General features: G+C 44.0%; 1 protein-coding gene across 2 annotated transcripts in view; it reads right to left on the minus strand.

Moving 5' to 3' along the window:
• ELOVL5 (ELOVL fatty acid elongase 5) overlaps nt 1–15,649 on the minus strand; it is a 64,066-nt gene extending 48,417 nt beyond the window's left edge. The window contains exon 1 of one of the 2 annotated variants that reach the window (XM_061622961.1): nt 15,465–15,649. The gene's annotated coding sequence lies outside the window, so the exon portion shown is untranslated. Of the gene's footprint in view, nt 1–14,876; nt 14,900–15,464 lie in introns of those variants that run through there. The other variant, XM_061622963.1, reaches the window with a different exon arrangement.
• Nucleotides 15,650–17,399: the final 1,750 nt, after the last annotated feature.

Here is a 17,399-nt window from a genome sequence, read left to right on the forward strand (position 1 = left end):
GCAACAATTTACTTAATTAATTGCTTACCTGCCCTTCACTATAAGGTCCCAGGATGGGTTATAACAATGTAATAATACAAGTTAAAAACAAGTAAAACCGGGCAAATTTTTAGTCCTTTTTATGAACAAGGATGGGGATCCTGGGGCCTTCCAGATGCTGCTGGACTATAACTGCCCTCATTCTTGACTACTGTAGTGACCATGCTGAATGAGACTGATGGGGGTTGGGATCCAAACACTCTTATATCACTCAGCCTGAAAAGAACAGTCGCACATCAGAGATTCAGTCCTGCTAAGTGTTTTAAGAGCATGTATGGATGACAGAGGCCAGGCAGAGAAAGAGGAAGCGGCAGCAAAATGCAATTTAAATCCAACATGATGAAGAAACCACCGACTTTTAACAGCAGAAACCATTCTAGCATTTCTCCTTTCGAAGAGACCAGATGTTAGAGCCAGGATGCATGTTTTGCATGCAAAAGGCCCCAGTTTCCATCCCCGACATCTCCAATTTTAAAAAGAATCAGATAAGAGGCAAGGGAAGACTTTCTGGCCAAGACCATGTAGAGCCACTGCCAGTTACAGCAAACAGTGCAGGGACAGATGGACAGTCTGCCCTGGTAGAAAGCAACTTCCTCTGTTCCGCCATCTCCCCCACCACCACCTACCTGCCACTAGGGATGGGGGAGAAATTTGATTCCCTTTGCAGTTAAAGGCAAACCTACCTAACTTGCACTTTTCAAAACAATGCACAAACTGAAACAGTTACCCTTTGAAATGTTCAGTTCTTCAAATTTTGCAGTACAGTTCTCCAGCCAACTAATGTTTACCAAAATACATATACTAGGGTGAAGTGTGCATAAAAATGTACGAAAACATTGTACAAAAATGCATGACATCAGGGTAAATCGCTTTTCAAAACTGTGTATAATTAGGCAAAATTGCACACATTTATGTGTATAACAGGAGAAATTCTCACCAAAAAGCTGATGAATTTTTATGAGGACTTTAATACCAAAAAATAATAAATCGCAAACTGATGCGGAAACAAGAACTGAATTTAAGATTGGAAAAGTGGGGAACTGAAGATGACAGATTTACCCATCCCTACCTCCCACTCATTTAAGCTTCTCAATGCTTCACACAGAGCAACTCTAGGGCTAAAGTATAGATTTTGTGGATAATTATAGAAGAAACCATTAAAAATTATGTCAGTATTTCGACATCATCCCTCCACTTACCGCAGCACGCCAGTAATGGGAAGCGCAGAAATCAATAGCAACCAGATTAAAAGGCAAAGTTTTATTCCTGTTGTTAACACTGCACTGCGAGGACTTTAGATTACCTCTGTCTGTTGGACTGGATGAAGGGCAAAGGAAAGGAATGGTTTTAAGAAAAGGACATCAAATAAAATTGCCAGAGAGTCCCGTTAATACACACACACACACAGTACTGGCAGCACTTGGTGGATTGTGCTGAAGATGGACATAAACCACAGGAGGAATTAGCAGGTTTGGAGAGAGGATTTTAAAGCAAATATTGGAACAAGGTACAAATTTCACTCACAGTGGGCGGGGATGTGTGTGGAGAACAAGGGTTAAGCCACCTAGCCAAGCTGCCTTGCACTAACAAAATGGCACTGAGGTGTCCCAAACTATAACAGAAAGTGATACTGTTTGTACCGACCTTAAACATACAAAGCATTTCACTACCTCAACTTTGCGAGCGATGTCAAATCTGCTGCCATTTTACAGAAGGGGGAAACTATTGTATAACCAGAATGACATAGGGTTAAAATTATAACAAAAAAGTCACCTCCAGACTGTCACTATTTTGCAGGAGAGACTGAATTGCATACCATGTGGGGTTGCCCTTGAGGTTGATCTGGAAGCTGCAGCTGGTGCAAAATGTGGCAGCACAACTGGTCACTGGGACAGGATATCACCAACATGTCACTCCACTGCTGAAAGAATTGCACTGGCTGCCCATTAGCTACCGAGCCAAGTTCAAGGTTCTGGTTTTGGTGTACAAAGCCCTATGCAGCTTGGGACCAGGATACCTGAAAGATCATCTTACCCCTTATATACCCAGTCGATCATTGTGCTCTGCAGGTGAGGGCCTCCTGTAGATACCATCTTATCAGAAGGTCCATTCTGCACAACATAGGAAGTGTACATTTAGTGCTGTGGCACCTCCTCTTTGGAACTCCCTCCCCTTAAATATTAGATAGGCGCCACCTCTGTTACCTCTTGGCACCTGCTGAAGACCTTCCTTTCAACAAGCCTTTTAAGTAGAGACCTTATCCCAGTTTGTGTTGGAATTACTTTTAAAGATATTTTAAAGATGTTTTGTTTTAATATGTTTTAAAGTCTGTTTTTAAGATGTTTTAGAGAGTTTTTATTGTTTTGTTTGCTGCCCTGGGCTCCTTCTGGGAGAAAGGGAGGGATATAAATTTAATAACTAAATAATAAGAAATACCAGAAATTTAGTTTTGTACCATGAAAGAGGTTAAAGCACTCTGTTGCAACAAATCCACTTAAAAATACACATACGCACACACTGACACAAAATGAACTAAGTGATAGGGAAATGCACTAAAAAGTGTGGGATAACGATCGATTGATAAGAGGCATAACTGCTGAATATACATATCAGGATGAATACTCATTTGCATATAACCTTCACACACACAAATCAGAATGAATGTTCAATAAAGAGTGTACCTTGTGCAGTCTTGAGTAAGCTTTATTGCAAGTGCAATAAATAATAATAATAATAAAATTGGGATGAATGCTCAATAAAAAGGTCATCCGGAGGAGCCACAACAGCCTGAAATATAGCAATTTCTGTGGTGAAATAGAAATATAATATAGATCTCCCAGGCAACCCCCATAGTCCAGTGGACATATCCACAGCAGAAACACATGATCAGCAGCCTCGCATAATGTCTCTGATATTGGCCTGTACCACTGAAAATTGCTGGTGGGGCGATTTAAACAGTGCAACAATCCCTCGTGTTAAAAGCAAAAAAACGGAAAACAAGCATGTCAGGCTAAACTATAACCCCCTCGGCCCATATTTTAATTTTATAATGCAGTTGGTAAAAAAAAATCCATTATAATATTCAATTCTGCTCACCTGCAGTCTCACTATGTTACAGTCTGTCCCACATACCACAAGTGAGACTGTTAACTGTTTATCTGAGCTCTAATAAAAAATAGCCAAGGTCTCTCAAGGGCACTATTAAGAATGCAGATGAAAGGATGCAAAAGTTACTCAAGCCTTATCAGCTAATTTACTCCAGAGCAACACTACATTCAGTATGGAGTTGGAACTAGATGGCATGCAAGGTCCATTCCAAGTCCAAAATTCTATGATTCTAATGTTGTGTTGCTTCTCAAAGACAAAGAAAAAAAGATGCAAAACCCCCAGTTGCATTCCAATAATAGAGATAATTACGTACAGATAGGTTTTCTCTTTGCGGTGTTACTACACAACAGGCATGTGGGTTGTTGCTGCTTTTTTTTGTCATCTAGCAATCAATCTGATTTAGATGAGGAATGCAAATTCCCCAGCCTACAGTTCTTGCAACTGGGCAGCTTTTAAAGAGCAAAAATATGTAAACCAAGCACAACAGCTTGCATTACAGAGGCACAATTAATGACAGACAACCTCCAACTTATTTTTAAGTGGCTAAAAGAGAAAATGGGGAGGCAAGAGAACCTTGCAAGTCAGCTCTGTGGTCTAAATTGTGGTTTCCTGTGCAGAAAAGACAAAAACCTTTTGTGATTTCATTGGGATATTTCTCCCTGATTAGCTTGAACCCATCCTTTCCTGTTACTGTAGCTTTGAATCTTACCACAAAACTGAAAGTTGTTCTACATGACTACTTCAAATCTGAGAACTCCCTCCCACCAGTAGCACAAGCTAGCACAAAGAGGTAAATGCCAGCTGAAAGATTGTAGTACAGGAAAAAGCACACAACTGGCATATTTACTTGCAAGAAAGGGTAAAAAAAAAAAGAGTGAGCCTACTACTGAAATTAGAACTAAACTTAGTGATGCTGATAATGTAGTTGCAATAAAGTTCTCTCAAGCTCTGACAGAGACCAGGTCCAAGGATACCTTTACACCTCCCCAACTAAAGTTACTCATCAAATAAAGGCATGGAATCATCCTCTTCTGCAAGTTACTTGATTCAGAATGCAACTCTAGCATGTACTACATGGATGTCTTATGAACAGAGCATAGTTTCCCCCAGAAGTTTTTGCCTGACACAGTATTAGTGATTCTGCATATTTCAAAGCTGCTCCACAAAAGCAAGAGTTCTGTAATATTAAGGCTTTATTCTGGGGTCAAACACTCTTTGAAATCCCAAGACCAAGGTACCTGTCCAAGGAGTCTGTGTAGAGACTGTCTCCTTTATTTGAATCAATTATTGCAATTGCTTCTTGCTGTCCCCAATCAAGATCTAAAAACTTTTCATTGCTCCGAGGTGTATGTGTCTATGTGTTCTTTGCAAAGGTGTTTTATGCATTTGAAAAAACAAAGCTGCGATTACCAGGGGCAATATGATTAAGCTTATGCACATGACATCCATTAGCAAATATGCACCAACATTATATGAGAGAGAAGCTTCCATACCTCCCAGCTATGAAAAGATCACAAGCATCCAGTCAATTCCAAATCAAGGAGGGAGGGAAATCACCAATCACTGTCTTCAAGGAAGAAGAGTCATTCCATTTTAAACAAAAGCCCCAGGGTCCTCTATCTGCTTTTATTTATTTAGCATCCTTCTTCCTAGAAGGAGCCCAAGGCAGAATAAACAACAAATGACAAAACACTAAAAACCTCTTTAAAACCATCTTCAATAGGCACCAAAAAGGCACTAGAGACGGTGTCAGAAATGCAACAGATGCAGGTGCCACTATATTAAAATCCTGACTCCTACCTTGTCTGGACCTATTCTGATTGATCTGATAAATAAGAATGATTTTTCAGGTATCATGGTCCCAAACTGTATTGTACACCAGTATCAGCACCTTAGCCCAGTAGCTAATTGGCAAGCACTGCAATACTTTCAGCAGTGGTGTTAACATGATGGTGATGGTCTGCCCTAGTGAGCAGTCAGGTTGCTTCATTTTTACTAGCTGCAGGTTCTGGGGAAGGCAACCCAGCTGAGGATGCTAAATTTGGAGGGGGGGCATTAAAAAGGCAGGGAAATGTTACATTATATATTACCATTATGCAAAGAGAACCATTTGAATTTTCTGCCTCAGGCATCAAGTTATCCAAGAATCTCCTGAAGGGGTAGTAAAAGTAATCCTGTTTTCAATAAAAAAAACACTTAGACTGGCTTTTATGGCACCCAGAGTCCTTTTTAATACCAGTGACGGCTTTCACTTTCTTTCCTCTCTCCCATCTCCTGCCTTTATTTTACACCTTTGCTTATGTTTCCTTCTCTCACTTTCAGAACCATGAAACACAGTTCTGCTGCTAATGTACATTTTAACAGATTTTACTTCTTGGTCTCCAAAGTTGACAACTTTTAACAAAAACAGGAAGAAGCAATATAGGACACCTAGGGCATTTCTGTTGTCTACTTTGTGCAACCTTAATAGCCAGAAAGGGTCAGGTTTCAGCTCTGCACTCAGTATCTCCCTACAGCAATTATAAGGGCCACTTCCTAAATTGTACCATGAGTCTTTTAATAAGTGAGGCTTAAAGTGGCTGGGGTTGGTAACATGCACTTAAAGTCCATATTGGCCAGAATGCCCATCTGTATTACAATTGCCTATCTTCTACTTCCTGTTCTGCAAGAAGAAGAAGAAGACCTTAAATTGCTTCTCTGAAAGTTCTACTAATGCTCATGTGAAGATTATAGGTATTTATTCACTAATAGGCAAAAAACCTTGCGGTTTAAGAACTTATCTATAGCTCACGGATATTTCTATCAAACTTTAAAAAGCAGGGAAATTGGGCAGCTATAGTGAATGCACCAGGGGAGCAGGAGACCTGACCTCCTCTCTGAGATATTGGACTGCCCTACAAATTGGTCAAAATGCAAACACCATTTCGGTTGGTCTTTCACAGTCCAATCCACTTCCTGTGTAGCTTGGAAGAATTTGGTAACATGTGCGTCTGAGCATATGGTGAGTGGTGGCAACACCTGCCATCTCCAAAGATGAAGAATTATATTTTTGTATGTTTGTTGGTGTTCTTACTTTGCTTCTTTCCTGTGTTACTAATGTTTCTACAGAGAATCTAAACTAGAATATTTTATTTCCCTCATTATTCATCCCAGAAATCTGTGTCAAATTTATTTTTATTAATTTCAAAGCCTTTTTATTGCTCAGTGTCATATGATGGTGAAGACAGCCTTTTTTGTTTCAAATTGGAGGTTATGTTCTATTTCTATTTTGGGTGCATTAACAGTGGAATCTGAAACTGCAGTTTGATGTGAAATCAGATGGATTACAATATGTTGCTACTTCAGCAATGACTGTAGCTGTTGGAAAAAAGAAGATGCATGTTTTCAGCCTGCTATGTTTAAACCACTTCATTTAAGGCAAGGTGGGCATGGTCAATTAAAAACATAGAGCACACCTAGCATTTTGCTAGAATATATTTCACCTACCACTGTTTTATCTTGTGCAAATTGAGACACTCCTGAGGTCCACTGGAGACTATTCTGCGGAAGTCAGTGCCACTATTCCACAATTATGTTTGGAGGGTTTTTTTAGTGTAAATTTTGGAAAGTGTTGCTGTACTTCACATATTCACAGAAATAAAAACAAAAGAAAATGATTTCCTATAGGAAACTTCACTAAAATTGCAAAGTAAATCAGACATATTCAAAGTGACCATCTGAACTATATCAACTGTCTTAATAATGTTGCTTCCTCCCTGCTAAAACAAGATCAGCACAGCGCGTCTTGTTTCTATTATTTGGGCTGATTGCAGGTGTAGCCACCACTCACCATATGCTCTACTAAAAGATACCAAATGTTGCATTATGTCAAAAGTTTGCACCATGTCAGAAGTTGTCAGTGGATTAAACAGCAGCCCCCACATGGCTATCTCCATTGAAGTATTTTACTCCATCTAGCTTTTTATACATTATTTTCATAAACAGGCTTTGGAAAAAGTATGCAGAGCCAATTTTAATTGGGTTAGTATGCACCTGAAAAGCATATTGAGCTGGTAATTAATGGTTGTAAGAGCACCAGTGCCCTCTGATCTTCTAGGAACTTTGGGTTTAAACAGAGCTTAAGAACGTACTCCCCCCCCCAAGAGCTCATCAAGAACTAGCCCATTATTGCATTCTTATACTCACTGATCCAAAATATGAAAAACACTGCAAATGAAGCCTAAAGCTTGAGAACTAATTCTGTTCCAAATTATACACATTTTACACAATAGTTGTTCCATTGAAATTGTTCCTTGAAATTTCTTCTAAAGAATTTTTTAAAAGGCTACTAGAAGCCCAAAGATAACTAACTCAACGTGGCCTCAGTCCCATCCATTATCAACAAGCAGAGAGTCAGCAGGTACATGGTAAGGACTGTTTTGACAGGGGGACAGGCTGCTTTGAGAGGTGGGCAGGGCAGCTCTCATTTGCAGGAGGTATTAAAGCAGAGGCTGGACAGTTGTCACAGATGCTGTAGCAGCAAGTTTCCTGCACTGAGCTGGACGAGATGACTGTTAAGGTTCCTTTCAATTCTTTTGATGCTACCGTTGTAACAATCTGATCAGATCAGTGCACAGAGAGAGAAAGAGAGCCTGGTCTAGGAATGGGAGAGGGACCAGTGTGATGTGATGACTAGAGAGTGTCAAGCTAGGACCTGGGAGACCAGGGTTCAATCCCACACTCAGCTTACTAGGTGACCTGGGACCAGTCACTTTCTCTCAGTCAAACCTACCTCATAGGGTGTTGTGAGGATAAAATAGGGATGAGGGAGAGCCAAGTCTGCCACCTTGAGCTCCTTTGAGGAAAGATGGGATAAAAATTTAACAAACTCTGTGCCCTTCATAATGTATCACGCCTCCCAAGGGAAAGTTTCCACAATCGGCAACACTACATTGTAGAATTCTCAAGAACATACAGTGACTTTTAGGCATGACAACAACAGTTAAGTGGCCTTCCAAGTGGAAGGGACTGGGAACAGTACTAAGTAACTCTGGAAACCAGTGCACACCACACAGGAAAGATTTACTTAAGATACTTACACAAAGACAGTAACTATTCCTTTTAAATGGACAGCATGCAAGACTGCATCATGCACTGGCCGGCCAAGTTTGTTGTGTGCATTGACAGAAATATGGGGACAGATGTAGTCCCCACAATGACCTAAACATCAGAGAACACAAAATATTGAAATCTTTCTCCTCACTTGCACCTGGGATTTGATGTTATCCTGCAGTTATATATGGCTATACCATTCAAATGTGTTCATGCTGTATGTGTTATTTTGAATATTATGTTTCTTACAATAAAGGTTTTTCTAAAACAATAATTATAGATGTGTTTCATACCAATGATTAACTAGTATATCCTGAAGACAAACAGGAATGAAAACCCTCTTAGCAAAAACAAAACAGCTCACTCAGACTGACTGCACATGGTTCTCAAATGTTCCATATCACAAAAGGTCATACTCACTCCAAAGCATCACCCACGTTATAAGTTTCTCTAGTTCACTCTGAACAACAGATGTCCTCTCTTTCAGTCCCCCCCAAAACCCCTGTAATTTTAACCAGGTAACTTGCTGTATCAGGGATGGGGGCACGGGGCCCCTCTAGATATTGCTGGACTCCAATTTCCATCAACCCGAGCCAGGAGGGTCAATTGTCAAGGATGATAGGACCACAGGTTCCCCATACCTACTCTACATGAAGATTTTAACTGGAAAAGCATGCCACAGGATTACTTGCATCCCTCAGACACAAAAGTGGGGACAAAACACAAAAGCTACTGAGACACATACAGAGAAGCCCAACACCACACCAAATACACAATTGCCATACAGGTTGATGGACACCTTCTTTTCAACCCAAAAAAGTCAAGATTCCCACTCAGAACAGACCTACTTATTACAAGGTGGCAGTTACAGGAGAGAAGCAGCAAATGGACAGGTGAATTTAATAATTACCCATTTACACACACACCCAAAATCTGGGTCTTCTTCCAGTTTGAGAGCCCAGCAAAAGAAAAATGGCACTAGGGAGGAATTTGTACATGAGTATCCCCAACCACAGGATGCGTTAAGTGTCTGTTTCTCCTACCAGTTCTTTCCTGAAAGGACCCTGCTCCCTGCCCACCATCATGTTCTCCTAGCAAACAAGAGCTTGAGAACATACATCTGACAAGAAAATGTGCAGTTATGAATCCCCAGTCATGAAGTTCCCTGGTACACTCACCATTTCTTGGCCTAACCCTACCTCACAAGGTTGCTGTGATTTAACAGCTTCAAAGCACTTTGAAAATAGGACAAGACAGTGCCACTTGATCAAGAATACTCGGTAAACATTAACACATCCCAAGCAAGGAGGTTACACCTGAGATTTCAACTTATTTTTATATATATTCAACACCCTTCTGCCAACCATACAATATGAGCAACTCAATGACAGACTCACCCTTTGTACTAAAAATAAAACAATTGGTCAAACAAGATTTGACTGTTGTTAACAGTTTCCAATATTGGTTCCAGTATTTGGCACCAGAGCTGAAAATTCAAATTCATCTCTTATATACAGGTGGGGGGAAAGCATATATAACTGACAATATGCTATCCTTTAATAGAACTCCAGATCTGTCACCTGAAGTAGCTGTTTCACTCTGCTTTAGTGGTAGCTCTGGACCCAATCATACTAAGCATTGAGTATCTCTTCCAATAGACCAGGAGTTGGGAACCTCAGGCCCGGGGTGGGATACAGGTGGTCAGGCCTCTTTTTTTGCAGAGCCAATGCCAAGCATGACTGGGCCCTTGGGCACTAGCCTGCCCCAGGCCCACGACACCCACGTGCACCTTCCTGTCCTGCTACAGTAAATGTTGGCCGTGCTGCATGCACATACTTACCATCAACCAAGATGGCGGCTGAGGTTTCCCTAAGGGGCTGATGCCTCCACTACCATCTTGGTTGATGGTACACATGCATGTATGTGTGTGTGCATGCCTGCCATCAAACAAGATGGCAGCAGAGGCATCAGCCCATTAGGGAAGCCTAAGCTGCCATCTTGGCTGATGGCAGGCATGTGTGCAGCACTGCCAGCATTCACCCCAATGGAAGAGGTAGGTGGGGTATACAGGCAGGCGTGGTGGGGTATACAGGCAGGCATTGCAGGCCTGCATGGTTGTGTGTGTGGGTGCCTAAGAGCTGCCTCTCTGCGATCCATGGCAGGGTTGGGAGCCAATCCTGCCATGGATCGCAGAACAGGAACGATACTCACCCACCCTAAAGTGGGGTCCTTTGCCAGGGCCTGACCTGTCTGCCCTCTCATGCCAGCCCTGTCTCTATGTCCCTCAGAACTCTCCTTAGGCCACACCCCCTCACTGACCCTGCTTCACACCCTGAATATTTCTACCTGGCTGGAATGCATCCTTGAACTCTGATAATGACTTTTGCTTGTCTGGATAGAGAGGGGAATGTGAATGTGTACAGGATCTGTACGAAGGGAAAATTCACATTCATTGCATTGCCACTTTTGCTTCTGGCCCCAGCCATCACTGGCATGTGACCCCTGTGAATGTTGCCCAGAAGGGAATATGGCCTTCAGGCTGAAAAATATTCCCTTCCCATCCAGCAGACTCACATCTTCCCAATAAGCACTTTGTGCAATTACTATTTTTCTTTTGTTAGCAATAATTTCATTTTGCATTTGAGTTCATCACTATTGATTTAAAAAAATGCTCCCAGTTTTAACTGGATATGGGAAACACAGCCATCTTTGTTGGGGAGCACCAACCCTTCCACTCTACGTAAGAGTATTTGGCCAGTATCAATGAGGAATTATTTCATGCAGGATCAGAACCACAGCACATATAAATGAGCAAGCAGTACCCGGAGATGCAATTCCAGTGAAGTTCTTTAGGTAGATGGGCGAGTGTAACTGCATTATCTATTGCCATTAGGGGAACATTTCTAAACACAGATTTAAGAGAGAGTACCAATGGGCAAGTGGGGAGACATGTGGAAGAGATGAGCACTGAGGAGGCAGCAAACATGCAGCTGCCAGCCTTACAGGACGGCCTGCTACAGGTAATGTCTACTGCTGCTACTCATATCTCATTATCTCCATCTGGCCCTACAGGCAAGCAGGCAGCCGTTCTTTCACAGGGGCAAAAGAGTCTCTTGTTCCCCCGCTCCTTACAATGCCCTGCCATGCACAAGCGAATACAGCAGCTTATGCTAGTGAGAAACCAGCTGCTCATACGTACAGTTCCATGCTTTTTCTGAGCTCTTGTGCCTTCATAAAATGAATGTCAGACAAAAATGTGACAAGATTCTTCTAACAAGGAAAACATTTTATAGCAGAGATGCACAGACCACTGGTGTGGTTCATGGACCACTGGTGGTTCATGTGTTCCACTTAGGTGGCCTGTGGAAAAGTTGTGCAAGAGCTGAGAATATTTGTACTTGGACCCACACTTGATTATGTTTTTTTCTGACAATGGAGATGGAAACTGTTTTAGCCTGGGCCAGGTTTATTTGAACAGACTAACAAGACTCCTGGCCTGGGACTAATGATTTTCATGATACAGTGCTAGTGCAGCCTACTAATTTCCCCTGAGAAAAAATTACCAGTTAAAGGCAAGACTACAGTTGTTAAAGTAAGAGTAATGTACATGCTTTGATTTGTACATCAAAAATAAAAGTTTATTAAGTGGTCCACCAAGACTCGCAGCAATTTTCTAGTGATCTGCAAGGACAAGTTTGAGATTTGCTGCTTTATAAGCTCTTCCATACAGCACACTTGAGTACCAAGTGTGGGAAGGAATACAGTATGTACTTTACTGGGAAAGGTGACATCAACACAGAGGTCATGCCATCACAATGTGCTGATTGGTGTCTTCCATATTGACAAGTCACCTGTATGCATGATCATGATTAATGGGTGGCTTCAGAATTTCCAGAGATGCTATAGGTGTGTCTGTTGCAACTGCTACTTTATTGCATTGCTACCGCTATTCTTGTGCTTTCTACTTAGTAGCACCTACTACTGGCAACAATGTTCCATCAGTGTTAGACCTGGTGTAGCAGGACCATGGGATCAGTCTGCAAGGCCTGCAATACAAGACCTTGGGGTTCTCTTCTTCCGGCTGTGGTAAGTGCTATGTAGTCAGCATATTTTTGCCCTAGGAAGTAAGGCTCTTGTGTCTTGAGATTAACCTTCCTTACTGATTAAGCAATGGTGTTGTCTTTCCACATTACCAAAAAGGTGATCCCTGCAATACAAAATCTTTTGTTTTCAAGACCATACTATCAATGCAGCTTCTAGGGCCGAGATTTTCACTTTTTCAACTAATATAGCAACATATTGAGTTTTGAGGCTGCTGTGGCCTTTGCAGGTGACCTGGATCCCTTGAGGGCTTCTCAAGACCCCTTTTACTAGCATCTCCAGTGAGGAGGCTCTTGTCCTGTTCACCAGCCTTGTGGATCCCCTGGATGCCTCGTGGTGCCCAAGGGGGCAGAGGCTACAAAGATTTGTGGGGAGGCTGCAGATCTCCCTCCGCAGGCGATCCAGCTCAACCACTCATCAGATGAGTTCAAAGAAGAAATCAGAGATCTCATTGTTCTTAGCCTCCTTTAACAGGCAAGTAGAAAATCAAACATATAGGAAAGTTTTCATATCTAAATCTGAGAAGATCCGGTCACACATGCTCTCAATGGAGAGCTCACAGCCTAGTGACCTGATGTGGAGCTAGCAGGAAGTGAATCTGGGAGGAGGTTGCCCAGCTTATTTGGCTAAGTCCTCCTGAAGAATTCTTCTTCCTGCCAATGGAGTGAGTGGGCGGAGATAACCCATGCACGACTCCCCTTCTCCACTGCAGGAAAATGGGATGAATTATCTTGGTTGAAAGCAGTTGGTGATATTGTGTGGACTGGGATTCCGCCCCCCCCTCTTCTGAAGCATGAAGCACAAACCTGCCTGACCCTTCAATACATACTTACTTAGAAGCAAGTCCCTTTTGAGTTCAATGGGGGCCACTCCCACATAAGCGGGTACAGGATTGCAGGCTTTGGTGTAGTGCAGCACACAAATCCTTCCAGTTATCTGCTTTTATCATGCTACCATCTGGGCCGAAAAGAATTAACCATTTGGGCTGTTGCCCAAAGAATGTTGCTTCCTACACACCTCAACAAAAAAGAACTTAAAAAGTTACCCAACTTTTACCAATGCACCAAATGCAGCAGCAATGCAGACAACTGTGTTCTTACTGCTTCAGAAACCCCTGTGCATGTTTACTTGGAATTAAACCTCACTTCATTCAGTAGGGCTTACACCCAGGAAAAAAAAAACATGCACAGGATTGCAACAGGAGGGCACTTCTAGGCTATCACTATTTTGGGGTGGGATTCAATCACATACCAGCAAATTCAGGTTGCACAGTTAAAATGGATTTGGTGCTCTTTGCAGAACAAATCTGCTTCCTAAAAAAAGAGATTTTTTGTGTGAGATAAGGAAAGTGATGGAACAATGCATTGGAGTATGGGGAAATGACTGCCTGATATGATGTCTTCTAACCTCCGCTCAAACAAATCAAAATGAATGCTCGCTAAATAGTCAGTGTCACCTAACCTCCCCACATTTGTTGGAGCAAGGAAATAAGTATGACTGCTCAGTGAACAGGTCATATGGAAGTGAACCAAATCTCCCATAGGAACAGGGATGATTGCTAGGGTCAAACAAAGTTTTTGATTAAAAAAAAAAAACCTCTAGAAGGAGATTGCTTAAATGAATTGCATTCGGGGAGGAAACTTGTTCTTCTCTGTGAGTCCCAATGCTGGTCCTTCCTTCCTGTGGATGAGACCTGGTGTTTTCCATAAGGAAATGGACTTGAAAGTGCAAGAATGGCAGAAGACTACCTCTAACACCCACTTGCCTGCATAACTTGACTATACAATGCAACAGATCTAGAACAGGAATCCTGAGCAGAAAGCCAAACTAAACCTAATGTTTCATTGAAACTTCCCCTCCCCTTCAATTCTAGCTTATATCGTTTATCACAGAAAGGCCTTGTCAGAACATTGCTCACTGCATTAAAGGCACCAACTTGCAACATCTTGACAGCCTTTTTAGTTAGCAGCAGAGTTCAACTTTTCAATCAACTTTTCGATCAGGCACCCTGATCCTAACTAGATCTGTTCAAATCGCATGTTCACATACAACAGATTCCCTAGAAGCATTTCGCTTCTGTGCAAATTATACTGTCCCATGCAGAATGCGTACAGGATGCCTGGATATATGTGGCCGGAAACGTCAAATAACTTTTGACTTCACAACGCAGTACAGAGAGATGTGCGCTCATCATCACACATGACGAACGACCTACACACACTTTGCCTACAAGGGGAAAGGAGAGTCCCAGGATTTTCAAAGGGATTGGCTTGCGAGTCCCGGATTAGTGTCTGACCCTGACCCGCACTCACGCGGTCTGTCAGTCATTCTCATACTACCGGGGCTTGGGTGCAAAGTGCCAGCCGGCACACACCAGCACCTCCTTCCTCCAGCAGCAACAGCAGCGGATGTGTGTACAGCACACACACTAAACTGTGCAGCACTTGTTGCAGTTCTCCCTGCCCCTGCTGGGCAGAAATAAACAGCAACTGCTGTGCAGCCTTAAAAAACTTCCAACGCAAGATAAGCCGCCTCACCTACTCTTCTTTTCCGTTTGTCGCCCACAGCAATAACGGGAAAGCGAAAGGATGGATGCACGTGTAGCCGCCATCGGGTGCCCGCCCTGAACAGATTGCTTTTTTTTAAAGGTGTGCGTATGGGGGAGGGGGGGGAGAAGCAGCTGCAAGTACATATCCACAATGCACTCCTATTTGCATGAAGGCTGCCTAGAAACAACACCCCGCTCCCTTCATCCTCTCTGGCCGACGCGGCTTGCGAGAACCCCCTCGGCAGCTCACGGTGTCTGGTCGGAGGTTTCCAACCAACCACCAGCCGCTGCTCGCATGGGCTGATGCGAGGGTGTGGGGTGATCCGGCAGCTTCGGGCTCTCTCCACTCGGCGTTCAGGCTGATTCTGCCAGCCGAGGATCGGCTCTCAGACAGCGGCAGGGCGGGAAAGGAAGCGCGCGCCCTCGCCTTCTCCCTACAAGGACAATCCGAGTCTGGGGAGCATCCGCCCTGAAAAAGCAACAGCTGTGCGCCCCCCACCGCCACCTCCTCTTCGTAGACAACCGAGGCTCAGCCTCAGCCCAACCATGGAGCAAGCCGGCCAAACGGATTCCTTACCTTTTTACGCGTAACTCAACAGCGGACAATTTTAAGGTGGCAATGGATCCCGGCAGAAAAAAAAGAAGGCGGAGAGATAGCGGTAGCTGCTAGCCGGTTCAGTCACGCTGCAGGGGCGGGAAGGCAGGGGGAAAGGGGCGGGTCCGAGCTTCAGGCTCAGGCACAGCTAAGGAGAAGGGGAAAAGGAAGGGGAGCGCGATCTCCGGCTAAATTGTGGGCCGATTGTGACGTAACAATGTTGGCTAGAGACAAATGGGAAGAGATCTGGCAAGAGGGGGCTATGACGTCACGGTGGCTGAGGCGCGAGGAAGAGGAAAGCCGAAGGGGGGGGTAAGGGAAGGACAATAGAAGATTCGGTCGGGCAAGGAAAGCGGCATAAATTTGGAAGGCCGAGAGAGGCAAAACCAGCGCGAGCTCGTCACCTTCAGGCTACGCTCTTGTGCGCAGTTAACAACAACCAGCCCGCGTGTATGCATATTTTTTTTGGCAAGCAAGTTTCCACAGCAGAGGTCAGGAGGGATTAATTCCAAACAAGGCTGCCGTCCTGTACAGAGCCATGCGCGTTTCAGAGCGTTAGGCGTGCCCAACTCTGCACAGGATTAGGTTTAAACGGCACATGTGACTAGACTGCAGCCTTCCTTGGGATTAAGTGTAGCTGAACTCAGTGAGTTTTCTTCCTTCCGAGTAAACATTCGCTTGCACTTTTCCCTTTCATCTCCTTAGAGATATTCTAAGGTTGCAGACCATTTGGACATCCAGTAAAACTTATCTCTGTGGCAGTTGTTACTAATCTAAACAAACATACCTAGGATCGGGGGCTTTTTAAGCTAAAAACCTCCCGTGGCATTTTGCAATAGCTGTAGCTCCCAGAGGGGGACTCGCTGATTTAACTGTTTCTGGGCATAGCAACCAAAAAGTTTCTGGCTTCAATAAACTCAGCTGTTTGCAAGAGATTAGCAGGTCATAACCATGAAGGATAGAAGAAAGGAAGAGCAAAGTGACTAAAGATACGGGGCTACGCCCGCTGGTTCTGACTAAACAGGTCACTTGGCAGCACGCCGCCCTCTGCAATCAATGGCACTTATTTCCGAGTCGTACGCTTTGTAGACGCTGCGGCTTCTGATGGGGAAAGTGCGAGGGATAGACAATACAACGCTAGCATGGGAAACCTGCTCCGAGACAGTGGTACTGCAGAAGCAGGGGCCTGCCACCTGGGAGGGCAAGAAAGTCTGACTCCAGAGAAGGGGGGGGAAGACGACGGCTGCGAAGGGCTGGGAGCGTTGGTGGCAGGAGCGAGATTCCGACGCCGCCGGGCTTGACCGGGCGCGGTTGCGTTGGGATGGGAAGCGTGTCCTCAGCCGCCACGAGCCGTCTGGCCCTCCTCTGAACAGCCTTGTACTTCACACACTCCCCCTTCCACGCTGGCTGCAACTTTGCTCTTCGGCCCCGCGCGGTTGGGGAACGGTTCTCTCGCCCTTAAGTTCACTTCTCAGTTGGAACAGATAACCTGTGGGAGGGGTGGGGTGGTGCAAGAGGAAGACGGCTCAGGTCGCCTCACGCTTGTTTCTCTAACCCGCTGGAAACCTCAGCCCGCCGCTCACCCCACTGAGCTGGCGGCGGCGGTGTCCAATCGGAGCTTTGAGGGGGAGGTGCCTCGGGCCTTTTGGAGGGTTATTCCAGGGTACTGATCGGGAAACACTGAACCCGGATCAGCGAACTCTCTGGCGGGAGGGGGGAGGTTGCTTTCTGGTTAAGGGTATTTGTAAATATGAGGGGGGGAAAGCTTCTTTAAACCCTTTCTTTGCATGTCCTGTAAATGTCAAACCTAGGACTGCATACATCAATTTAAAAATAGCTCTTTTCTGCAATCTCAAATGTTGCAAAAAGTCGGACCTCAGTCATTGCTTTTTAAATGCCATCCGTAGAAAACAGACC

Source organism: Rhineura floridana, chromosome 4, assembly GCF_030035675.1.
Source record: "Rhineura floridana isolate rRhiFlo1 chromosome 4, rRhiFlo1.hap2, whole genome shotgun sequence".
Classification (NCBI taxonomy): domain Eukaryota; kingdom Metazoa; phylum Chordata; class Lepidosauria; order Squamata; family Rhineuridae; genus Rhineura; species Rhineura floridana.